Here is a 23,764-nt window from a genome sequence, read left to right as displayed (position 1 = left end):
TGTGTAAGTTTTTGTGTGTGTGTGTGTAAGTTTTTGTGTGTGTGTAAGTTTTTGTGTGCATGTATGGGGACCGGGGGAGGACCTTTGGGGCCCAGGGAGGGCGTTTGGGGATCCGGGGCCCTTGAGGATTGGGTGGTCTTTTGGGGGCACAGGGAGGGCCTTTGGGGGTCCGGGGGGGCAGTTGGGGCCTGGGGGACATTTGGGGACCGGTGGAGGGCCTCTGGGGTCCGGGGTGCCCTTTGGGGGTCTTGGGGCCCCTTTGAGGACCAGAGGAGGGCCTTTGAGGGGCTGAGGATGGCGTTTGGGGGGCTGGGGCTCTTTGGGAGCTTGGGGGACCTTTGCGGACCGGGGGCTTCCTTCGGGGTTGGGGTAGGAGGATTGGAACCCTTTGGGGTTGGGGTAGAGGACCTCACAACACTGTTCAAATGAAACTTGTGTATTATAACGACCACAGAGTTTCACCCTCAAATTCTCTTCTAAAACCTTTTCAAAAATCATCTTTTAAAATGTCTCTAACTGTTTCGCCGAAATAGTTCCATAGCCTGTCTAAAACAGTTTCCCCAAATAATCCCTAAACGTAATTCAGTGTGTTCCTTTTGTTTTTGGCATCTCTGCGCTAATGCATTTCAAATTAAGAAGAAACCTGATTCCCGCGCTAAAACAATTCATCGTTAAGATGTTTCTTGGAGAATTGTTTCCATGGCGTTTGGTTATTAATATCCTTTGAAGTTCGACCAAAAGAGTTGTTTCCGAGGCAATGACATTAATGACTTGGATCTATTCCTGGAGAATCGTTTCTATGCGAAAATTTTTAAAGTCTGACAGATGATGTCATTGGTTGATTGATCTGTCAAGAAAGGGGAATTAATTTGTTGTTTGTAAGGGGAATTATTGATTCACGATAGGTGAATTGAGGTCGACATCACAGGTGTTCCAAGGTCGATGTTGTTGTTGTTGTAAGTGCACGCTCTCAGCGAATGTCAAGGTCGTTGTTGTTGTTGTTGACTTGGAAAAAGAGGTCATTGACCCCATTAACAACGTGTTCTCCTCAATGACTCTATGCCCATATTAGGACCATAAACCACGTGGTTCTCGTGGGAGTTTTTAAAAAAGTGTCCGGATCGGGATTCGAAGGGGTATTGTTCTCGTGGGACTCAATAAGGCCCTTCTACTTTTAAGTATCTAAGAAGCCTCGTCAAATCTGGAAACCTTAAGGTAAGCAGACTGGACAAATGGGACCTCAGTGAAAACAACCGACTTCAAAAGGAGAAATTTAGTATACCGATTCGTAGCGCAGAAATTTGATTTTTTTCTAATCCACTGGAAAATTACAAGGCATAAAAATGAAACCAAAGCACTCTAAATAAAAACAAGATATATAGGAACTAAATCTGGTTGTACTTAATAGTACGAATATTATTAATCGCAGTAATTGTAAAATTGATTTGTAACCTCAAGACTCTTAGTTTTTGGGACAACACTTAAGAAGTTTTTTTTTAATGAATGACCTTGACGTGTATATTAAAGCCGGATACAAGCAGAAATAGAGTCAAACTTATATGGAACAGAAAATAAATAATCACATCAAGATTACCTATAGAAATCAGACACTCGGCATCTGTTTTTGGGTCGTCCTGTCGGCATGTTTTATAGCATGAAAAGCATTTTCGGAATACAACCCCTTTTTTACAATGTTTGACAACAATGCAAGACTATCTTATATCTGTTTTGCTCTTTCAATGCACATGAAAGTGACGTAATTGACTTTAAAAATGTGTTTTTTCATAATTAAGACACTAAAGTATCCGAAGGGTGCACTTCCTGTCAAAAACCCGGCAAAATGTTGCCATGCCTCGCTGGTAGTGCCTGCACTCCAACTTGGAAATCATAACTCTAACCCTTCCCAAATGCCTTCTTCTTCCCAAAAGTGGCATAAAATTACCTCATACCTATTAACATCGTCCCTAGACACCTCAGCTCTAATGTATACCTACTCTCCCCGTGTCTCTTTTACCCAAGAAAGCAAATCACAAGTCACATGTTTGGATTTGGCACATCTACCTCTGAATTTCCTAACCAACTAAAGTTGATTTTACCTGTTTAGACACCTTTCTTACTTCCCTAACCATACCATAGCCCCAATTTCATTCACCCGACATCCCAACCAAATTCAAAATTGCCTTAATCTGCAACATCTCAAACCATATTCTTCAGTCTGGCAGAGATTCAACCAATGGTTCCCTCACTAGCCCATGGTCTTCACTTTTCTTTGAAATACTTCTAAGGAAAATATTTTTTTTGATTAATGTGTGATTAAATACAAACAGAAATTAAATTAAAAAACAATTTTTATCAAATTAAAGGAACATCCACAATATAATTCGGTCTTAAAAAACTGCACGCGAAAAAAAGGTACTGTTCTAATATCTGTACAATACGCGAGAAATGAAGTTTGGTTAATGCTAATGAAATTAAACAAAATCTGATGAAAATATAATAGCTTATGGACAAAATTGGGCTATATATTTGCACATTAGGGTGGGGTAAAGCATAGCATATATTAAATACGTAACCTAACCCAGGTTTTTTCCCCCTAAACCCCAAAAAACTAAAGTTTAAATATAGTTCCCAGAGTGAGAAGCCCCTGAAAACTTGTCTATACAGCATTAGATAGCGTCAGATCTTTGCTTTTGTGGAGTGGATGCCTCGCGTGTTGTACAGATACTAGAACAGTACCAAAAAAAATTATGCTGATATAAAAGGGAACCTATAAAGTTTCCAAAAAAAGGAAGTCCCCTCTAGGAAGGTACAAAATGGATATGAGATTTTTACATTATTTTGAAACATCACTGAACTTTCTCTTGAAAATTCCAAAACACCTATTCCAAAGGTGTTTTTGTTAACGGTCTTTTAATTGGAACATCTAAATAAACAAGTGTATCATTGACTATTTTGTCATTTCATTAATCTAGTACATCCTTATAGCCATCCTCCCTCCCTTAGTTTCTTCCTCCCCATCTCTGTAATTTGTGTTTTATTATTCCGATTTATATAAACAGTGCACTATTTATAAGGAAATTAAGGATACCTTACTGACTTTACACATCTGAAACTTTGAATTGGCGAAAATTTTGAATTGGCGAAATTGGCAAAAATATTTCTTCCTGATCCATTCTGAACACGATTCAAGCGGTAAATCTTTCTTGCCTTTGGCAACTCGGCTCGAGAAACTCGACCGATTTACATAGGATAATGATTTTCCTATAGTCTCTCCAGAAATTTTTACTTAACAGAATGAATCTACAGAATTTCGTTTTAAAATTTCAAGATAAAGAGAATATCCATGAAAAAGAAAAAGAAATAACGACAGCACAATATCAATGGCTTTTGGTAAGAGTATCTTTAGATTAAAATTCTCCTTATTTTTTTTAGTCACACTATTTCCATGGCTACTTGAAGAGAGAGAAACGAAAGAAGAAGACTACATACTCATAGAAACTCTAATGAGCAGAAAGATAAAGTTCCATGAAGACAATAAAAACCGTCATTGCAAAGAGTTTTGTATTAGCTGAGAAAGTTAAGTTTCTACATGACATCTTCCGGTGTTCTGTCTAAGTGATAAGTTTTAATGGAATCTTGACTCATTGAAATACAGCAAAAAGTCTAAAGAACATTTTGGAAGATAAAATTTACCACTATAATTTTGTCCCTGAGATTACATAGTGAGAAATAAATTCCTACCAGTTTTTACCAGAATATTAAATAAAAAAAACAAGTTTTTTTTTAGTTGAAAGTAAGGAACGACGTTAAAACTTAAAACGAACAGAAATTATTCTGTATATGAAAGGGGCTGTCCCCTCCTCAGCGCCTCGCACTTTACGCTAAAGTTTTTATTGTTTAAAAAAAATAGAGTTTTGAGAAAGTCAAATTTTAGCGTAAAGAGCAAGGCGTTGAGGAGGGACAGCCCTTTCATATACGGAATAATTTCTGTTAGTTTTAAGTTTTAACGTTGTTCCTTACTTTCAGTTAAAAAAAACATGTTGTTTTTTCATTTAATTTTTGAACATTTTTTAATTATTGCAGGGTTTGATCTTGGTTCACCGTACATGAATAATTCAAACAAAATTTGCATATTAATTTTACTTTTATTTGGTTAAATGGCTTTCTCGAAACTTGTTTAATTTTATTTACGAACGTTTTATTAGTAATAAATATACGTAACTTACGATTTAACTTACGTAACGAACTTCTATATTCATAGATTTTTGATACCTATATTAGGGGGTTCGCCCCCTAGTCAATACCTTGCTCTTTAAGCTATAGTTCAAGTTTTGTTCCAATTCTTTAAAAATGACCCCTTTATCACAAAGGCTGTTAATTAGAATAAGTAGCTCTTATGAAGGTACTAAAAAATCTTTGGCTTAAAGAGCGAGGTATTGAATAGGGGGTGAACCCAATCATATACGTAATATTTTCTGTTCGTTTTAAGTTTTGATGTTGCTCCTTACTTTCAGTTGAAAACTTGTTTTTTTATTTAATTTTTTATCTCTTTCTTTAATAATGCTGAGACATCCTTCGCCCCCTTCATAGCCCTGTCCCTTCTCCCATGACAACTTCCTACATGGAAAGATCCTACCATATTGCCCCCGACTCCCCCCACCTACCAGAAAAAATCCCCCTGAAAACGTCTGTATACTTCCCAATAACCAATACTATATGTTAACATAGGGTAAACTCCATATATTTCAGCGCTCCCCCCCGGGGACTTTGCGGAATTAAAGCATCTTAGCAGACAAAGTTATTAAATTTTCGACCGAGCTGAACAAAATGGATATCTCAAAATTTTGATCAGGCGACTTTAGGAAAAAATGAGCGTGGGAGGGGGCCTAGTTGCCCTCCATTTTTTTGGTCACTTAAAAAGGGCACTAGAACTTTTAATTTCCGTTCTGATGAGCCCTTCTGCGATATTCTAGGACCACTGGGTTTCTCTAATTTTGCCTTTGTCAGTCCTGATACCATTAGTGCAGGTTTTGCAGTCCAATCACACAAACTCTGTGACAAACTAAAGATTCTACAAGTTTTGCTCTCACTGGCATTTGTGCTGCAGAGCTGTCACAGTCATGACCAGTGAATACTACAAGTATAATACCCGTGAGGAGTAATTTACACAATATTTAGCCCTCGGTCCATGTCACCAATAATTTATTTGTAAATATATCTTTGAAGTGGGGTAGGCCTTCAAATATTTATTGTAATGACCGTAATTTCAAAATACTCTCTTCTCAGTCCCACCAGAGTTCAAGGAAAATTGTCAGTAACATTCGTATAAAACAGGACTCACGTTTATTGACCAACATGTCAAATCCAATATTATATAACTTTAAAAACGAACTCCGAACATGAGCTCTAAAGATGAACTATTTCAGATAGGTACATACAAGCAAAAGGTAAGTTTGCAATGGACATGGTCCGCTGTCGATGCAGCCAATCAAAGCAATGAAACCCCAAAATTGAAATTGTAGCGTCCAGAAATTAAGAATCAATAGCCCAGAATTCTCCAATGTTTTATTATTTTTTTCTCCAGAGGCACTTCATATTGAAAGGGTATTCGTATAAACTTTGGAGGGGGCTCTTTGGATTGGAAATTGGAAGTTCTAGTGCAATTTTTAAGAGTAAAAAATATTCGCAGGGCAACTAGCCCCCCCCCCCACACACCCATTTCTTTCCTAAATGCATCCAATAATTTTTTTTTTAATTTACATTTTATGAAAAATAGTTCAAAGATCAGATACAAAAAACTCCGGTGTTGACACAACCCCCTAGGGCCCAGGGCAAACGTTGTAAGTTATGCCATGGAGGCACATATGGTACTAATGGAAGGGATGCTCGTGTAAACTTCAGAGACGGCTCATTTGATTGTAAATTGAAAGGTCTTATTCACTTTTTAATAGTAAAAAAGAAAGGAGGGCAACTAGCCTCCCCCCTCCCCTCTACACTATTTCTCCCCTAAACCCATCCGATAAAAATTTGGAGATATCCATTTTGTTAAAAATAGCTCAAACATTAGATAACAAAACTCCGGGGTCGACAAAACCCCCCAGAGCCTGGGGGCAACTATTCTAAATTATACCCCAAGGTCATATAAGACTATGTAATTGTTGGTCATATAAACTTCAGAGGTGGCTCATTTGATCGGAAAATTGAAAGTTCTAGTTTTATTTTTATGAGTCAAAAGGGATCAGAAAGCATATACCCCCCCCCACCCACCCAGCCCTTGTTTCTCAAAATGCTTCTGATCAAAATTTTGAGATTGCCAGTTCGTTTGAAGTAGTCCAACAATCAGTTAAAAAAAAAATTGGGATTAACTTACCCCCCAGACCTTGGAGGAAGGATTGTAACTTATACCCTGGGGGTATATAAAATTGTTTTAGAAGAAATATAAACCTCGGAGAAGACTCAAAGGATTAGAAGTTGAAAATTCTAATTCACTTTATAAGAGTCAACAGCTATCCGATGGGAAGTAGCCCCCCCCCCACCCTCTTTTCCCCAAATACGTCCAATCAAAATTTCCTTTATAGCCATTTTGTTCAAAATAGACCAAAGATCATATAAAAAAAACTCCAAGAATAACACGCCCCCCCCCCTCAGAAACGGGGGGCAAGTGTTGTAAATTATGCCCCAGGGGCATATAAGGTGCTTATGGAAGGCATGGTAGTATAAACTTTACAGGGAGCTCATTCCATTGTAAATTGGAAATTATAAAGCACTTTTTAAGAGTCAAGATTAATCAGAGGGCAACTAGACCCCCCACGCCCTTTTTCCCCAAACGCATCCGATCAAAATTTTGAGATAGCCATTTTGTTTAAAATCGTTTAAAGATCAAATAAAAAAACTCAGGGGTCGACACAACTCCACAGAGTCCGGGGGAAGTGTTGCAAATTATGGCCCGGGGGCAGATAAGATCTTATGAAAGTGGGGGTCGCATAAAAATTAGAGATAGCTCATTTGATTGGAGCTTGAAAGTTCCAGTCATATCTTTAAGAGTCATCAAAAGTGATCAGTGGGCATATACCCCCTCACCACATCTTCTTTTCCTCAAATATGTCCGATCAACATTTTGACATAGCCATTTTGATTGACATAGTCCAACGATAAGATGACAAAATTTTCTGGATCAAAATAATACCTCCCCCCCATCCCCTCGAAGCATGGGGAAGGGTTTCAACATGTGCCCCGGGGAAAATAAGGTTTTATGGAAAAGGTGGTAGTATAAACCTCGGAAGGGACTCAGATGATTAGAAATTCAAAGTTCTAGTTCTCTCTTAAAGAATCAAATGTGATCTGATGGCAACTAGCCCCTCCCATCAATCCTTTTTCCTCAAGTGCATCCGATCAAATTAATATGTAGCCTTTTCTTCAAAATAGATCAAAAATCATGCAATAAAACTCCAGGGATAACGCACCCCTTTCCCCCAAGAACCCGGGGACAAGTTTTGTTAGTTCCCCCCCCCCTGGGGCATGTAAGGGTTTTATGGAAGGGGGTGATAGTGTAAACTTCGGAAAGGGAGTGATCGGAGGGGAGTGAAAGGGAGTGATTGGAGGGTGGAGGTGAAGAGTGATCGGAGGGCAACTAGACTTTTCCCCGCAAGGCTCTTTTTTCCTCCAAATGTATCCGATCAAAATTTTGAGATAGCCATTTTCTTCAAAAGAGGTTAAAGATGAAATAACAAAAACCCCAGGATTGAAACAATCCTTCAGAGCCCTGGAGCAGGTGATCACAAGTAGGAAAAGGGGTGATTGCACTGCGTGCTGCCATCTACAATTGAGTCTAACGCTGACGGGATATAATTTATTCAAGGGTTACCGATCGAGTCTAATGGGGTCAGGGTCAATTGATTTGTTGTTGTTTCCAAGTTTATTGTCTCCGGAGTGAAGTTTGCACATGTGCATTAACGGGAAGAGATGTATTGATCTAGGACTCGAGGGGGGAGGGGATTTCTGAGAAATTGATTTGCATAATCGAGTGGAATTATTGTTCCACGAAAGGGGAATTAAGAAACAAATATGGGTTCTTTGATCTTAGGTCTGAGGGATAAATGGTCTTTAGTGACAGAGATAAATTAATATTCTATTTTTAAATATGGCTTCTCCGATCTTTAGGTCAGAGAGATAAATTCATATTCTATCAAAACCATAATAATGTAGCTAGGAACATCTTAGAGATGAAGAGATTAACGCGGGAAAGGGTTTCCTAGGAATTTCAATTGTGACAGCGCAGGGATGCTGAAACAAAGGAACACACAGAAATTATTTTTAGGGGATTATTTGGGCGAAACCGTTTTAGACATTTTAGGGGATTATTTGGGCGAAACAGTTTGAGACATTTTAGAAGATGATTTAGGCGAAACTGTTTGATTCATTTTAAAAGATGATTTAGGCGAAACAGTTTGAGACATTTTAGAAGATGATTTGGAGTGAAACTCTGTTGTCGTTATAATACACAAGTTCTATTTGAACAATGTTGTGAGGTCCAATACCCAACCCAAAGGGCTCCTACCCCAACCCCAAAAGGCCCTATCCCCCGGGCCCCAAAGAGCCCCCCTCCCCCGGGGCCCCCGAGCCCTCAAAGGGCCCCCGGGCTCTCAAAGGCCCCCAAGCCCCCAAAGGGCCCCGGGCCCCCAAAGAGCCCCCGAGTCCCAAAGGGCCCACCAACTTTTTTGCCCCCATTTTTTAATACTTTTTTATTTGCGCATTTGAGACACAGAAGGGCCCCCCTCACCCTCAACTTTTTGACCCCCACCGAATATATTTTTCAGAACAAGTTCCTTTCTTAATATCCATCGTAAACCTATTTTACAAGTTGAAGTACTCATCCTTTTCACCCACAACTATACATTATGGCTTTTTCAATACCCAAACACCAAGCAATACTTTTCAAATGCTTTATTATATCTTTTCAGAGCAAGTTCTTTTCATAATGTCCCCCCTAAACCAATTTTACAACTTGAAGTACTCATTCCTTTCACCCACAACTCTACTTTATGGGTTTTTTGAATACCCCAGCACCAAGCAATAGTTTTCAAAAGGCTTTATTATATCCCTTCAGAACAAGTTCCTTTCTTAATGTCCCCCCTAAACCAATTTTACAACTTGAAGTATTCATTCTTCTCACACGCAACTCTACATTATGGCTTTTTGAATACCCCAACACCAAGCAATACTTTCAAAAGTCTTTTTTTATTTTTTCAGAGCAAGTTCTTTTCTTAATGTCCCCCCTAAACCCATTCTTTTCACCAACAACTCTACTTTAATGGCTTTTTGATTACACCATCACCAAGCAATACTTTCAAAAGGCTTTTTTATATCATTTCAGAACAAGTTCTTGTCTTAATGTCCCCCTAAACTCTTTCTTTTAACCCACAACTCTACTTTAATGGCTTTTTGAATACCCCAACACCAAGCAATACTTTCAAAAGACATTTTTATATCTTTTCAGAACAAGTTCTTTTCTTAATTTCCCCCCTAAACCAATTTTACAACTTGAAGTACACTTTCTTTTCACACACAACTTTACTTTATGACTTTTCAAATATTATTAATAAAATCACATGTATTTTAGACATGAGCGTTCTTATTTCCGAAAACTAAAACCCAACTTTATTAAAAAATCAAATATTATTAATAAAATCACGTTTATTTTGAATGTGGGCATCAAAGTAACAACATTTTACCTTAAAACTAACATACTTTTACTGAACACACACAAATTTCTTTTATAAATAATATTTTTCATCAGTGATAACACTTTTTCAGTTCAAACTAGCAAGTTTTCAACCCAAGATACCAAATTTTTTCGTAGAAGTAACATTTTTTTTTACTGTGATAACAACTTTTCTGTCAAAAGTAGCAAGTTTTGCTTAACACTAACAAACATTCTCATCAAAGTAACAACATTTTATCTTAAAACTAACATACTTTTACTGAACACAAAAAAAATTTTCTTCGAAATAATATTTTTCATCAGTGATAACACTTTCTCTGTTCGAACTAGCAAGTTTTCTGTCAAAGATACCAAATTTTGTCTTAGAAGTAACAATTTTTTGATTGTGATAACAACTTTTCTGCCAGAGGTAGCAAGTTCTGCTTAACACTAACAAACCTTCTCATCAAAGTAATGACATTTTACCTTAAAACTAACATACTTTTACTGAACACACACAAATTTCTCTTAGAAATAATACTTTTCATCAGTGATAATACTTTTTCTGTTCGAACTATCAACTTTTCTACCGAAGTTACCAAATTTTTTCTTAGAAGTAACAATTTTTTAGTGTGATAACAACTTTTCTGTCAGAAGTAGCAAGTTTTGCTTAACACTAACAAACATTCTCATCAAAGTAACGACATTTTATCTTAAAACTAACATACTTTTACTGAACACACAAAAATTTTTCTTCGAAATAATATTTTTCATCAGTGATAACACTTTCTCTGTTCGAACTAGCAAGTTTTCTGTCAAAGATACCAAATTTTGTCTTAGAAGTAACAATTTTTTGATTGTGATAACAACTTTTCTGCCAGAGGTAGCAAGTTCTGCTTAACACTAACAAACCTTCTCATCAAAGTAATGACATTTTACCTTAAAACTAAAATACTTTTACTGAACACACACAAATTTCTCTTAGAAATAATACTTTTCATCAGTGATAATACTTTATCTGTTCGAACTATCAACTTTTCTACCGAAGTTACCAAATTTTTTCTTAGAAGTAACAATTTTTTATTGTGATAACAACTTTTCTGTCAGAAGTAGCAAGTTTTGCTTAACACTAACAAACCTTCTCATCAAAGTAACAATATTTTACCTTAAAATTAACATACTTTTACTGAACACACACAAATTTATCTTAGAAATAATATTTATCATCAGTAATAACACTTTTTCTGTTCGAACTAGCAGGTTTTCTACCAAAGAAACCAAAATTTTCTACTTCATTTCAGACTTTTCTCAAAGAGATGAAAAAATTTAAAATAATGTTCCAAATTTTTCATAGAAGATAGAAAAGTTCAAGTTCACTTCTGAATTTTACCAAAGAACCAAATTAAATTTTAATTTCTCCAGATAAAATGCAAATCTTCCACTCCAGTTTTAAGTTCACCAAGACATAAAGAAATTTAAAGTTCTATTCTAAATTTGTCCGTAGTAGATAGAAAAAGCTATACCATAGTTGTGAATATTTGCTATGAAGATAAAAAGTTCTACTTAATTTTAAATTTTCTAAACGAAGTGAGGAAAAGTTTAACTTCGATTCTGAATTTTATCATTGAAAAGAAATAAGTTATTGATCAATTCTATTTTTCCAAAATAATATAAAAATTTTCCAATTCAATTCAGATCTTTCTCAAAGAGATGAAAAAATTTCAAATACTGTTCTAAATTTTTCATAGAAGATAGAAAAGTTCAAGTTCTCTTCTAAATTTTACCAAAAAACACACTTCAATTCTAATTTCACCATAGAAAATAAAAAGCTTCCACTTCAGTTCTTCTTTCCCCAAAGACACAAAAATTAAAGTTCCAATTCTAAATTTTACCATAGAAGATAGAAAAAGTTATACCTTAGATGCAAATACTTACCTTGAAGATAAAAAGTTCCACTTTAATTCTATATTTTCTCAATGAAAAAGAAATAAGTTATTGTTCAATTCTATTTTTCCAAATAATATAAGAATTTTCCACTTCAGCTCAGATTTTTCTCAAAGAGATGAAAATATTTAAAATAGTGTTCCAAATTTTTCATAGAAGATAGAAAAGTTCAAGTTCTCTTCTGAATTTTACCAAAGAACATAATTCAATTCTAATTTATCCAGATAAAATAAAAATCTTCCACTTCAGTTTTACGTTCACCAAGACATAAAGAATTTAAAGTTCTATTCTAAATTTTTCCGTAGTAGATAGACAAAGCTATATCATCGTTGTGAATATTTTCCAGGAAGATAAAAAGTTCTACTTCAATTTTAAATTTTCTCAACGAAGTAAAGAACAGTTCAAGTTCTATTCTGAATTTTCTCAATGAAAAAGAAATAAGTTATTCATCAATTCTATTTTTCCAAAATAATATAAAAATTTCCCACTTCAATTCAGATCTTTCTGAAAGAGATGAAGAAATTTTAAATAATGTTCCAAATTTTTCATAGAAGACAGAAAAGTTCAAGTTCTCTTCTGAATTTTACCAAAGAACACAATTCAATTCTAATTTCTCCAGAGAAAATAAAAAGCTTCCAAGTTTACCAAGACATAAAGAAATTTAAAGTTTTATTCTAAATTTTTTCTTAAAGAAAGAAAAACGAGCAAAAATGGGGTTTTTATAGGCCAAATGAAGATACTGAAAAAACAAAGCGAATATTTCGAGAGGACAAACGCCTCTCTTCTTCAGCGCGAAACGAAACGATGTATCAATAAAGGCCAAAAATTAAAAGAATTAAAACCAACTACCTAACAACCCTAAAAGCGAGTTATTCGCCAATATCCGCGATTTGCACAAAATCCAAAAAAATATGAACCGCCATCGACGGATACTAGCGAACAACTGACAAAGGAAAGGAAACAATTCATTCACTCGAAAAAAAAACGAACCAGCAATTAAATAAGTTGGAAAACTATGTCATTTGATTTCGGATTTTAATTAAGGCATTTCTTGCAGACACACTTTGAGACCTAAGGGGTTGTTCACGTGTTTGATTAGATGACTGGGAAAGTGGTTCAAGGTTTATTTCAGGGATTACTAAAGTATCGGCTTCTCTTTTGAGAAAACCGAAATATGACTCGTTTATTCTTAAATCACCGGAATCTCTGTTTAAAGCTAAACCTAAATGTTGGTATTTAAAAATTTCAACAGCTTCTCTGTAGTGCTGGGCAATACCTTTATCATGCGAAATAAGACTAGCTTGATTAAACAAAATGGTATGGTCTGGTTTTTCAAAAATGTGCTGTGGAAGGGCAGAGTCAAAATTTTCTGTTTTTTCTGCCTTTTAAGTGTATTATTAATTGAACTAGAGTGCTGAGTTAATCTATCCGTTAGTCGCTGATCAGTTCTTCCGATATACCAAAGACCACACGAACAAGGAATTCTGTAGACACCGGAGTTTTCACCTATCGGGAGAGGGTCTTTACCTTGATAAATTTGGGACCTGATAGTTTTTCTGGGTCTATAATAAGTGTAAATGTTATTTTTCATTAGATTTTTTGAAATGTGGTCTGAAATCCCTTTAATGCATGGGAGACCAAGATAAACTGAATTTTCCCTTTGATTTGTGTTTTCTGTGTAACTATCTGATAATCTTTTAATGCGTTTTGCAATCACAGAATTTATTAAACTAATTGGATAACCATTCCCAAATAAAATATCTCTAGTCTGGTTGACCTCTAAATCCAAGAAATGTGTTTAAAAAACTTTCAATGCTCTATCAACTAGAGAAGTGACAACTCCTCTTTTCACAGCAGGAGAATGATTGGAGGAAAAACAGAATAACTGTTTTTGGAGCAAAAACTTAATTCTAACCCATCTATATCAGAAAATTTTACTCTTTCGAATCAGACACTTCATTCGCTTACCGCTCTTTGTAACAGAAATTCTTTTTACTTCCATTATAGAGGCATTTCTTATAGACAGAAATATGGGCTCTCCATGGGTGCCCCCCTTTCTCCAATACAGGCTGATATTTTCATGGAAGACCTTGAAGAAAGGGCTATTTTGCAAAGTTCTTGTAAACATGAATTTTGGGTTCGTTTTAAAGATGACATTTTTTATTTATGGGAGCATGGTGACGAGTCTCTGGGTTCTTTTCTTCAGTTGCTCAACTCCTTGGATCCAAAACTGAAATTTACTCAGGAATCAGAGATAGAGAGGCGTCTTCCTTTCTTAAATGTTCTGGTGCACCGAAATGATTTATGTTTCGAGTTTAGTGTCTATAGAAAACCCACACTTTATGACCGTTACTTAAGTTATTCCTCCAATCATTCTCCTGCTGTGAAAAGAGGAGTTGTCACTCCTCTAGTTGATAGAGCATTGAAAGTTTGTTAGTAATCCCTGAATCGGAAGAACTGATCAGCGACTAACAGATAGATTAACTCAGCACTCTAGTTCAATTAATAATACACTTAAAAAGCGGAAAAAAACAGAAAATTTTGACTCTGCCCTTGCAGAGCACATTTTTGAAAAAACAGACCATACTATTTTGTTTAATCAAGCTAGTCTTATTTCGAATGATAAAGGTATTGTCCAGCACTACAGAGAAGCTGTTGAAATTTATAAATACCAACATTTAGGTCTAGCTTTAAACAGAGATTCCGGTGATTTAAGAATAAATGAGTCATATTTCGGATTTATCAAAAGAGAAGCCGATACTTTAGTAATCCCTGCAATAAACCTTAAACCACTTTCTCAATCATTTAATCAAACACGTAAACAACCCCTTAGGTCTCAAAGGGTTTCTGCAAGAAATGCCTTAATTAAAATCCGAAATCAAATGACATAGTTTTCCAACTTATTTAAGTGCTGGTTCGTTTTGTTTTTCGAGTGAATGAATTTTTTCCTTTCCTTTGTCAGTTGTTCGCTAGTATCCGTCGATGGCAGTTCATATTTTTTTGGATTTTGTGCAAATCGCGGATATTGGCGAATAACTCGCGTTTATGGTTGTTAGATAGTTGGTTTTAATTCTTTTAATTTTTGGCTTTTATTGATACATCGTTTCGTTTCACGTTGAAGAAGAGAAGCATTTGTACTCTAGAAATATTAGCTTAGTTTTTTCAGTGTATTAAATTTGCCAATAAAAAAACCAAATTTTCTCGTTTTTCTTTCTTTATGTGATGTCAGGCCAATGTGGTTTAAGAAATTATCTTCTAAATTTTTTCATAGTAGATATAAAAAGCTATACCATAGTTGTGAATATTTTCCCGGAAGATAAAAAGTTCCACTTTAATTCTAAATTTTCTCAACGAAGTGATGAAAAGTTCAAGTTATATTCTGAATTTTCTCAATGAAAAAGAAATAAGTTGGGATTAAAAGAGATTAAAAATTCAATCATCAAAGAGATTAAAAATTTAAAGTTCTGTTCTAAATTTTTCTGTAAATACTTTGATTCTGAATTTTTCCTCCGAGAAGAGAAAAGTTTCTGCTTTAATTCTATATTTTCTCAAAGAAGTGAAGAAAAGTTCAAGTTCTCTTTTGAATGTTTTCCCAGAGAAAAGAAAAGGTTCCACTTTAATTATGAGTTTTCACAAGGAAGTGAAGAAAAGTTCAAGTTCTCCTCTGAATTTTATCAAAGATAAGAAAAAAGTTATAGTCTAATTCTAATTTTCTCCAAAGAAAATAAAAAATCTCCGAGTGGAAGGATTTTGCACGGGGACTGATTTTACATGTGGGGGTGGGGTCCAGGGATGAAATTTTCAGGGGCAATTTTACCGATTTTGTTTCCGGAGACGTGAGTTAACTTTTAAATTAAATTGTTGCTCCTTTGTCTTAGGGATTTACTCCTCAAATTTCTAAATTAGAAAACAAGTGCGTCGTTCTATTATTAAAGACTATCTTTCAAGCTCGTTCATCTAACCTCCAAAACCAGAGGTTAGGTTAGGTATAAGTGATAATAAATAAATAGAAACATTTCTCCGTGTTTAAGTTAGGTTAGGTTAGGTTAGCTTATCATGAGTGCTCATGATAAGCTAACCTAACCTAACTTAAACACGGAGAAATATTTCTATTTATTTATTAATATTTATTTATACCGAACCTAACCTAACCTATGGTTTTGGAGGTTATATGAACGAGCTTGAAAGATTGTAATTAATAATAGAACGACGTACTCGGTTTCTAATTTAGAAATTTGAGGAGTAAATCCCTAAGATAAAGGAGCTACAATTTAATTTAAAAGTTAACTTACGTCCCTGGAAAAAAAAATCGCTAAAATTGCCCCTGGAAATTTCATCCCTGGAACCCCCCCCCCCCCCAACATGTAAAATCAATCCCCGTACAAAATCCTTCCACTCGGAGATTTTTATTTTCTTTGGAGAAAATTAGAATTTGACTATAACTTTTTCTTTTCTTTGAGAAAATTCAGAAAAGAACTTGAACTTTTCTTCACCTCCTTGTGAAAACTCATAATTAAATTGGAACCTTTTCTTTTTTCTGGGAAAGCATTCACAGGAGAACTTGGACTTTTCTTCACTTCTTTGAGAAAATATAGAATTAAAGCAGAAACTTTTCTTTTCTCGGAGGAAAAATTCAGAATCATAGTATCTACAGAAAAATTTTGAACAGAACTTAAAATTTTTCGTCTCTTTGAGAAAAACCAGAACTGAAGTGGAACCTTTTTATTTTCTTGGAAAAATTAGAAGAAAACTTGAACTTTTCTTCACTTCATTGAGAAAATTTAGAATTGAAGTAGAACTTTTTATCTTCAAAGCAAATATTCACAACTATGGTATAGCTTTTTCTATCTACTAGGGAAAAATTTAGAATAGAACTTCAATTTTTTTATGTCTTGGGGAACTTAAAATTGAAGTAGAATATTTTTATTTCATCTGGAGGAAATAAAACTGAATTTTGTTCTTTGGTAAAATTCAGAAGAGAAATTGAACTTTTCTATCTTCTAGGAAAAATTTGGAACATTATTTGAAATTTTTTCATCTCTTTGAGAAAAATCTGAACTGAAGTGGAACATTTTTATATTGTTTTGAAAAATAGAATTGATCAATAAATTATTTATTATTCTTTGAGAAAATTTGGAACCGAAGTTGAACTTTTCTTCACTTCTTTGAGAAAATTTAAAATGAAAGTATAACTTTTTATCTTCTGGCAAAATATTCACAGCTATGGTATTACTTTTTCTATCTAACATTGAAACAATTAGAACAAAACTTTAGTTTTTTTTATCCTGAGGAACTGAAAACTGAAGCAAAGATTTTTATTCTGTCTGGAGAAATTAGAATTGAAATGTGTTCTTTGGTAAAATTCAGAAGAGAACTTGAACTTTTCTATCTTCTATGAAAAATTTGGAACATTATTTTAACTTTTTTCATCTCTTTGAGAAAAATCTGAACTTAAGTGGAAAATTTGTGTATTATTTGGAAAAATAGAATTGGACAATAACTTATTTCTTTTTCATTGAGAAAATTTAGAATTAAAGTGGAACTTATTATCTTCCAGGAAAATATTCACAACTATGGTATAGATTTTTCTATTTACTACGGAAAAATTTAGAATAAAACTTTAAATTTCTTTATGTCTTAGTGAACTTAAAACTGAAGTGGAAGCTTTTTATTTTCTGTGGAGAAATTAGAATTAAATTGTGTTCTTTGGTAAAATTCAGAAGAGAATTTGAATTTTTCTATCTTCTATGAAAAATTTGGAACATTATTTTAAATTTTGTCATCTCTTTGAGAAAGATCTGAATTGAAGTGGAGAATGTTTATATTATTTTTGGAAAATAGAATTGATCAATAACTTATTTCTTTTTCATTGAGAAAATTCAGAATAGAACTTGAACTTTTCTTCACTTCGTTGAGAAAATTCAAAATTGAAGTAGAACTTTTTATCTTCCGGGAAATATTCACAACTATGGTATAGCTTTTTCTATCTACTACGGAAAAATTTAGAATAGAACTTGAAATTTCTTTATGTCTTGGTGAACGTATAACTGAATCTATATTACGGAAACGTATATCTACTACGGAAAAATTTAGAATAAAACTTTAATGTCTTAGTGAACTTAAAACTGAAGTGGAAGATTTTTATTTTCTCTGGAGAAACTAGAATTGAATTATGTTCTTTGGTAAAATTCAGAAGAAAACTTGAACTTTTCCGAGTTCTATGAAAAAGCTGGATCATTATTTTAAATTTTTTTCATATTCTTGAGAAAATTCTGAATGAAGTGGATAATTTTTATATTATTTGGAAAAATAGAATAGATCAGAATCCTATTTCTTTTTCATTGAGAAAATATAGAATTAAAGTGGAACTTTTTATCTTCAAGGTAAGTATTTGCATCTAAGGTATAACTTTTTCTATCTTCTATGGTAAAATTTAGAATTGGAACTTTAATTTTTGTGTTTTTGGGGAAATAAGAACTGAAGTGGAAGCTTTTTATTTTCTCTGGTGAAATTAGAATTGAAGTGTGTTCTTTGGTAAAATTCAGAAGAGAACTTGAACTTTTCTATCTTCTATGAAAAATTTGGAACAGTATTTAAAACTTTTTCATCTCTTTGAGAAAGATCTGAATTGAAGTGGAAAATTTTTTATATTATTTTGGAAAAAATGAATTGATCAATAACTTATTTCTTTTCATTGAGAAAATTCAGAATCGAAATTGAACTTTTCTTCACTTCTTTGAGAAAATTTAAAATTGAAGTAGAACTTTTTATCTTCATAGCAAATATTCACAACTATGGTATAGCTTTTTCTATCTACTACGGAAAAATTTTGAACAGAACTTTAAATTTCTTTATGTCTTGGTGAACTTACAACTGGAGTGGAAGATTTTGCATTTTCTCTGGAGAAATTAGAATTGAATTGTGTTCTTTGGTAAAATTCAGAAGTGAACTTGAACTTTTCTATCTTCTACGAAAAATTTGGAACATTATTTAAAATGTTTTCCTCTCTTTGAGAAAAATCTGAACTGAAGTGGAAAATTTTGGTATCTTTGGTAGAAAACTTGCTAGTTCGAACAGAAAAAGTGTTATCACTGATGAAAAATATTATTTTTAAGAGAAATTTGTGTGTGTTCAGTAAAAGTATGTTAGTATTAAGGTAAAATATTGTTACTTTGATGAGAAGCTTTGTTAGTGTTAAGCAAAACTTGCTACTTCTGACAGAAAAGTTGTTATCACAATCAAAAAATTGTTACTTCTAAGAAAAAATTTGGTAACTTTGTTAGAAAAGTTGCTAGTTCGAACAGAAAAAGTGTTATCACTGATAAAAATTATTATTTGTAAGAGAAATTTGTGTGTGTTCAGTAAAAGTATGTTAGTTTTAAGGTAAATTGTCGTTACTTTGATGAGAATGTTTGTTAGTGTTAAGCAGAACTTGCTACTTCTGGCAGAAAAGTTGTTATCACAATCAAAAAAATTTTACTTCTAAGAAAAAATTTGGTATCTTTAACAGAAAACTTGCTAGTTCCAACAGAAAAAGTGTTATCACTGATGAAAAATATTATTTCTAAGAAAAATTTTTGTGTGTTCAGTAAAAGTATGTTAGTTTTAAGGTAAAATGCCGTTACTTTAATGAGAATGTTTGTTAGTGTTAAGCAAAACCTGCTACTTCTGACAGAAAAGTTGTTATCAGAGTAAAAAAAATGTTACTTCTAAGAAAAAATTTGGTATCTTTGGTAGTAAATTTGCTAGTTCGAACAGAAAAAGTGTTATCGCTGACGAAAAATATTATTTCTAAGAGAAATTTGTGTGATTTCAGTAAAAGTAAGTTAGTTTTAAGGTAAAATGTCGTTACTTTGATGAGAAGATTTCTTAGTGTTAAGCAAAACTTTCTACTTCTGACAGAAAAGTTGTTATCACAATAAAAAAAATGTTATTTCATAGAAAAAATTTGGTATCTTTGACAGAAAACTTACTAGTTCGAACAGAAAAAGTGTTATCACTGATGACAAATATTATTTCTAAGAGAAATTTGTGTGTGTTGATTAAAAGTATGTTAGTATTAAGGTAAAATGTCGTTACTTTGGTGAGAAGGTTTGTTACTGTTAATTAAAACTTGCTATTTCTGACAGAAAAGTTGTTATCACAGTCAAAAAATTTTTATTTCTAAGAAAAAATTTGGTATCTTTGTTAGAAAACTTGCTAGTTTGAACAGAAAAAGTGTTATCATTGATGAAGAATATTATTTCTAAGAGAAATTTGTGTGTGTTCAGTAAAAGTAAGTTAGTTTTAAGTTAAAATGTTGTTACTTTAATGCCCACATTTAAAATACACGTGATTTTATTAATAATAGTTGATTTTTTTAATAAAGTTGGGTTTTAGTTTTCGGAAATAATCACGCTCATGTCTAAAATACATATGATTTTATTAATAATATTTGAAAAGTCATAAAGTAAAGTTGTGTGTGAAAAGAAAGAGTACTTCAAGTTGTAAAATTGGTTTAGGGGGGACATTAAGAAAAGAAATTGTTCTGAAAAGATATAAAAAAGCCTTTTGATAGTATTGCTTGGTGTTGAAGTAATCAAAAAGCCATTAAAGTAGAGTTGTGGGTGAAAAGAATGAGTTTAGGGGGGACATTAAGAAAATAACTTGTTCTGAAAAGATATAAAAAAGCCGTTTGAAAGTATTGCTTGGTGATGGGGTATTCAAAAAGCCATTAAAATAGAGTTGTGGGTACAAATAATGAGTTTAAGGGGGACATTAAGAAAAGAACTTGTTCTGAAAAGATATAAAAAAGCCTTTTGAAAGTATTGCTTGGTGTTTGGGTATTCAAAAAGCTATAAAGTAGAGTTGTGTGTGAGAAGAATGAGTACTTCAAGTTGTAAAATTGGTTTAGGGGGGACATGAAGAAAGGAATTTGTTCTGAAGGGATATAATAAAGCCTTTTGAAAAGTATTGCTTGGTGTTGGGGTATTTAAAAAACCCATAAAGTAGAGTTTTGGGTGAAAGGAATGAGTACTTCAAGTTGTAAAATTGGTTTAGGGGGGACATTAAGAAAAGAACTTGCTCTTAAAAGATATAATAAAGCATTTGAAAAGTATTGCTTGGTGTTGGGGTATTGAAAAAGCCATAATGTAGAGATGTGGGTGAAAAGGACGAGTACTTCAACTTGTAAAATAGGTTTAGGGGGGATATTAAGAAAGGAACTTTTTCTGAGAGGATATAAAAAAGCATTTAAAAAGTATTGCTTGGTATTGGGGTATTCAAAAAACCCATAAAGTAGAGTTGTGGGTGAAAGGAATGAGTACTTCAAGTTGTAAAATTTGTTTAGGGGGGACATGAAGAAAGGAATTTGTTCTGAAGGGATATAATAAAGCCTTTTGAAAAGTATTGCTTGGTGTTGGGGTATTTAAAAAACCCATAAAGTAGAGTTTTGGGTGAAAGGAATGAGTACTTCAAGTTGTAAAATTGGTTTAGGGGGACACTAAGAAATGAACTTGCTCTGAAAAGATATAATAAAGCATTTGAAAAGTATTGCTTGGTGTTGGGGTATTCAAAAAGCCATAATGTAGAGTTGTGGGTGAAAAGGACGAGTACTTCAACTTGTAAAATAGGTTTAGGGGGGATATTAAGAAAGGAACTTTTTCTGAAAGGATATAAAAAAGCATTTAAAAAGTATTGCTTGGTATTGGGGTATTCAAAAAACCCATAAAGTAGAGTTGTGGGTGAAATGAATGAGTACTTCAAGCTGTAAAATTGGTTTAGGGGGGACATTAAGAAAAGAACTTGCTCTAAAATGATATAATAAAGCATTTGAAAAGTATTGCTTGGTGTTGTGGTATTGAAAAAGCCATTATGTAGAGTTTTGGGTGAAAAGGCTGAGTACTTCAACTTGTAAAATAGGTTTAGGATGGATATTAAGAAAGTACATGATCAACGTTCGACACGTGACTTGAATGGTCTGTATAAGTGAAATCGAGATCCTTCGGCAAGACCCTAAGCGAATCATCAAAAATACCAGACAAAACAGAAGCACGCAATAACTAGGCGTCAGTTAAATTACAGTTAAAATCTCCTATAATATTGCAACACTTATCTAACTGGTGAATCTTCGAAAGGCAAAACATTAGTTTTTCCCACGCAGAAGTAAAAAAAAATTCTGATCGGTCATTGCGGTAGTCTGTCGGGAGATAGATGTTTGCAATAACATACTCTTCTACACGGACAGCAAGAAAAAATCCCATGAATCAAAAATACTCGACCGACACGGGGTCATAACAAGTTTCACAATACCACCGAAGGGGCGGCCATCGGAAGCGGAACGTTTAGCGGGCGCCGAGCTGCTAAAAAAATCATTATCAATTTTCAGAAGGCCTACACTATGACTCGTCAAAAATGTACTTGCAAGCACAATACGTCACGGTTCGAAAACAAACCTCTTATCACCGGAAGTTTGACTAAAAGTCCACCATTAGTGTTTCCCGAAAATACAGCTTGCTTTAGTAGACAGATCCATATCATACCGTTGGCTTTGCTAGTTGACTGTGGTTATTGGGACCCTTTACATTGTAACAAGTACGGCTGGCAACTTTACATTCTAGACAGATTAATTTTCCGAACACAGAAAGGCACTGTTATAGGTGTGATCGCATGATCCACTGCAAGAGAAGGGGGCACAATCTGAGCACTGCGAGGCCAAATCTCCAGTTTTATGACACGAGAAACAACGCTTTTGAAGATATACAAATGCTTGTGCAGAAAGCTTTTCGTAGCCAAGTTCACACAGACACTTTCAAGAACTGATCCAGGTTTTGTTTTGACTCAAAGTAGACCTTGAACACTCGGGACTTTCCGCACTGTGAAACTTTCAAGCAGTTTGGTACAAGAGATATGTATTGATTCTCATCATATTTGTTCGGTACGCCTTTCAGGGCCCCTATAAACAGTGGGGATTTCACACTCACCGAGATATCTGAGGTACTGTTCTTAGCAGTCCCGGCAATTTTGTTCGCTGCACGCATTGACTTAACAACAAATTTTCATTCCGAAGCCGATATTTTAATTTTAGTTATTTCACCTGAGACCCCAGGGCAAAGCTTATCGACAAAGTCCTTAAGAGCACTAGGTTAGTTCAGGTTTGCAGGACAGTCCTCTAGTACAAAGGCAAACATAGGAGCTAGGGCAGGGTTAGTTGTTGTGTTGGTATCAATGCTTCGCATTCTCTAAAACACTGTCTATTTTTCGACAGAATTCATTAACTTTCAAGACTAAAGTAGCCGGGACTGCCTCCCCGTTTGTGGGGGTTTCAGAAAGCGAGAAGATCACAAAAGTGTGAATAGGCAGATTATCCTTTGCTGTCTGATTTAACTTTTTGATATGGCAAATACATTATCTTCATCTTTCACATGTTTTACACGTCGGCTCTGAATATTCAGCTCCTTCTACAAAAACTCTTTAGCACTGATAATAGTACCTTGATAAAAAAAAAATCACAGGTTTTCTGATAATCAGATCCATTTTCGCACCATCAAGCATAGATCTGGTGACAAAGTTCAGCAACGAATTTAAAATAATCTTCCTATTTTGTTCGATCATTACGCAATCAAATTATCATAGCCAGGGACAGTCCAGCATTCCAATCAAAATATATATGTAGCAGGTCAATCTATTATGAAGGTCAAATAATATAATCCAAGTTCAAGGCGAACTATATTCAAGTTCAAGTCCGATTGTGAAATTATTTCAATAAAATACCACTGGGAATCACAAATGTCTTACTGCATTAACAGGCTTACTGTATGAATGAAAATATATCCAAAAAGACGTGTTTGCAGTAAGAACTCTCAAGAAAGACTGATATTGTATTGTGGTAATTTTATCAGTAAATTGCAAGCAATTAATTATGTGTTCCGAGTCATCCTTTTTCAGGGTGATTTTGTCCGTTTTAATTTTCAAACTAGCTTTTCACTTGTATGTAAAGAAAACAGTTAAATATAGATTTACTTTCTGTTGGTATTTATATCCCCTTTAAATATGCTTCTTAGTTGCTTCTCCCATACCCTAGAGGGGTTATCCTAATTTACGAACATTAAGTCTTTCCTTCCAAAACTAGGATGGCATTCT

This window comes from Artemia sp. Qi Xiang Cuo, chromosome 18 (genome assembly GCF_049724085.1).
Source record: "Artemia sp. Qi Xiang Cuo chromosome 18, ASM4972408v1, whole genome shotgun sequence".
Lineage (NCBI taxonomy): Eukaryota > Metazoa > Arthropoda > Branchiopoda > Anostraca > Artemiidae > Artemia > Artemia sp. Qi Xiang Cuo.
The sequence above is the reverse complement of the archived record's forward strand: the minus strand, read 5'-3'. Positions refer to the sequence as shown.